This window comes from Pleurodeles waltl, chromosome 4_1 (assembly GCF_031143425.1).
Source record: "Pleurodeles waltl isolate 20211129_DDA chromosome 4_1, aPleWal1.hap1.20221129, whole genome shotgun sequence".
Lineage (NCBI taxonomy): Eukaryota > Metazoa > Chordata > Amphibia > Caudata > Salamandridae > Pleurodeles > Pleurodeles waltl.
In genome coordinates, this window is record NC_090442.1 from 734,492,382 (window position 1) to 734,496,409 (window position 4,028).

The following is a 4,028-nucleotide window of genomic DNA, read 5'->3' on the forward strand; positions in this document are numbered from 1 at the left end:
TACAGCGGTGTAGCTTCAGGAGGGTTGTTTGGGGTGTTACACCCCTCTAAAAAATGTATAGAAAATAGTTGGGTACAGGTGCTTTCAGTTTGGTAAGGTCAGGGGTCTGTCGGATTTCACCCTGGATTTTTACATGTACACACAGACAGAAAACACACGTACACCCACTTTCTCTCTCTCGCTCCTCTTTGACTTAAAACTTGGTTAGTTTGAAAGCGAATATGTTTTATGTACCCCTAACAATCCACACTCCTCTCTCTTTCCACTGTCTCATAAGCCCCCCTTGTGTCCGGCTTCTCATAATGTATTTTAACAACATGTGCCACTGTGATTGTTGGAAAATCTCAAACTTACACCCCATCCAATCCTACTGACCAGGATACACCTCCGGTTATCTACAAAATCTATATTAACCTGACAGAAGTGAGGAAGGCAGGCAAAAGACAACTTTTTCACTAAATATCTCATTCTTAAGATATAAGACAGGGAGTTAGCTTCTAAAGGGAGGCTTCTTTGCAGAAGAGATAGAGGCAACAATATCCGCAATTCCCAATAATAAATCCAGCAGTGGCTCGCCTGGGTCACAAGGGGGTGGGGCGGGTGCGGGATTGAGGGTGGTGGGAGGGGGTAAAATGTATTAAAAAACTATATTAAAAAAAGCACACTTACCTTACTGTCGCTCCGCTCCTTCGTCTCCTCACAGCAGGCAGGCACAGGCTCCCAGCCTGCCCTGCAGCCAATCCTGCCCCTCTCAGAGCAGCATCAGGATTGGCTGGGAGCGCCCAGCCAGGACACTCCCAGGCATACTGGGAGCCTGTGCAGGCTCTCTCCAGGTCAGCAACTGTGTTGTTGGGCTGGAGACAGCCTACTGCACATGTGCCCGAGATGGCCAGCCAAACATACATGCCCACTGAGGGGAGTGCATAGTGCACTCCCCTCACTGCTCGTCACCCCATGGCCCGCCCCTTTAACTGCTTCTGTGCTGGGGACGTAATGGTTACGTCCAGCGGCACAGTGCTCCTGTGCTGAGGACGTAACTATTACATCCCGGCACCAGAGCTCGGAGGGAGACCCCCCCCCATGGCAGGGCTGGAAGGGCAATTGCTTCTCCTTCCAGCCCCGGGCCCCCTACCACCCCAGTGATGTTTGATGACGTCAGCACACGATTGCGTGCTGACCTCCTCGGAGGTCCCATCTCGCTGGAAGCATGCTTCCAGCGCAATGCGGAAGAGAAATGCAGAAGAGAAATGCTCAGCATTTCTCTTCCGCTCGGGAGGAGGGGGCAGGCAGAGGCATGAAAAGAAAGGAAAGGCCTTTTCTTTCATGTCTCTGCAAACATTCCCACTGCCCCATCGCGATGCGATCGGGCAGCAGAAATGCCCACTAGACATCCAGGAATTTCTTTTCTTCAGACTTACTCATAAGGGGAGCGGCCCCTTGGGCAAGGGCTGCTCCCCAAGGGGCCAAATTATTTTGAGGCCATTTCTGCCCCCCTGGGGGCAGATCGGCCTAATAAAATTAGGCTGAACTGCCCCTTGGGGGGCAGAAACCCCTAGACACCAGGGATATTTTCTTTGGGGGCCAAATTATTTTTAGGCCATTTCTGCCCCCAGGGGGAACCGAAACCACTAGACACCAGGAATTTCTTTTTTTTTCAAACTTACACATAAGGGAGCGGCCCCTTGGGCAAGGGACGCTGCCCAGGGGGAAAAAATATTTTTAGGCCTTTTCTGCCTCCCCCGGTGGCAGATCAACCTGTTATAATTAGGCCGATCTGCCCCCGGGGGGGCAGAAAGCCCTAGGCACCAGAGATATATATTTTTTGTTTACTTCATGTTTTTATGTATGAGGAGCGACCCCTTAGGCAAGGGTCACTACCCTGGGGGGCAAATTGTATTTAGGCCATTTCTGCCCCCCTTTGGGGCAGATCAACCTATTTTTGTTAGGCCAATCTGCCCCGGGGGGGCAGAAGCCACTAGACACCAGGGATTTTTATTTTTTTGTGTCAATTTCACGCAAGGGGAGCAACCCCTTAGGCAAGGGTCGTTCCCCTGCTGGGCAAATTTACTTTAGGCCATTTTTGTCCCCCTTGGGGGCAGATCGGCGTATTTTTACTAGGCCAATTTGCCCCCAAGGGGGGGCAGTAACCCCTAGACACCAGGAATATTTATTTTTTTGTTTACTTTATGTTTTTATGTATGGGGAGTGACCCCTCATGCAAAAGGAGCGACCCCTTAGGCAAGGGTTGTTCCCCGGGGGGACAAATTTATTTTAGGCCATTTCTACCCCCCTTCAGGGTCGACAGTCCACAGGATGGACTGGTATCCTCTCCGAAGATATAAATGTGTGGATGAAAAATGTTGTCATATGTGAACCAGAAACCATGGCTGAGAGGAATTGGTTCCATCCCATTTAATCCCTCTAGATTTTTCTTTTTTTGGACTACCTGTTTTATGGGCTTCTCTAGTGAGTGAGTCTCACTACTTGAGTCTCATTCACTGTAAGCACTTGTAGGCCCTCTACGTGGGAATTACAGCCAAGCTCCAGAGAAAACTCCAGCGCATCCAGAACGCCTCAGCAAGTCTCATCCTCACTCTTCATCACCACGAACACATCTCCGCCCACCTCAGAACCCTACACTGGCTACCCATCAACAAAAGGATCGTCTTCAAAATCCTAATCCACGCTCACAAAGCCCTCCACGACACCGGACCGTCCTACCTCAACGACCGACTCAACTTCCACATCCTGACACGCCAGCTCCGCTCCGCCGACCTCGCAACAGTCCCTCGCATCCAACGCACCACGTCCGGAGGCAGGTCCTTCTCTCACCTCGCCACCAAAACCTGGAACTCCCTCCCCACCAACCTACGCAAGACCCGGGACCTTCTGTCCTTCAGAAAACACCCCAACACATGGCTCTTCGAGAAGTAGCAACCCCCCAGCGCCTTGAGACCCTACCAGGTGAGTAGCACACTCAACAAATTGATTGATTGATTGATTGATTGATTGATCAGCCTATTTTTATTAGGCTGATCTGCCCCCAATGGGGGCAGAAACCACTAGGCACTGAGGATTTTTTTTTGCGCCAATTTCACGCAGGGGAGCGACTCCTTAGGCAAGGGTCGCTCCCCTGGGTGGGCACATTTATTTTAGGCCATTTCTGCTCCCCTTGGGGGTAGAAACCACTTAGGCACCGGGGATTGGTGTTTGTGTCTGTGTGTGTTTTGTTTGGGGGGCTGCCCCTTGGGCAAGGGTCGCTCCCTATGGGGGCACATTACTGTTGATCGGCCTATTTTTCGAAGGCCCATCTGCCCTCAGAGGAAGAATGCCCAGCAGAGACCAGGGAAGATTTTATTTCAAAATAAGAGGGTGGGGGTATGGCTATACCCCCACCCCAAATAAATGGGGCCAAAGATGTCCTGTCCACCAGTGGGCAGATGGGGCAATTACCCCAGATCTACACCCTGGGGGGGACAAAAAGTCTACTAGATGCCAGGAATTTTTTTTTTTAAACATAGTGGGGTGGTGGCTACCAACCAGTATGGGCCTGGTTATGCCCCCACCCCAATTGAAGGGGGTAACAGTCTTTCAGCTCTCCCCCCAAGATAAAACATCTTATCCCATGGCAAGAAAGACGACATTTGATTATTTTGGGTTTTTGTTTTACATTTTGGCCATGAGAGCTTGGCTAACTCTCAAAATTGTCCCACTTGGAATGGTGAGGGCTGCACTTTTTGGACCTTGGGACACTGCCATGTAGAAAAATCCACAAGACCTAGACACATCTGAAAACTAAACATCTGGTTGATTCCAAGGTTGTGTGCTTCACATGCACTCCGCACCATTTTCTTACCCACAATGCCCTGCAAACCTCCAACTTTGCTGGCAATCATACATTTTTCCCACATTTTTGTGATGGAATCTTACTGAATCTTACGGAATCCACAAAATTCCTACCACCCAGCATTTTCTCATCTATAACGATAAAAATTCTGCTGCACTTATCAGCCTAAAAATGCTTGGTT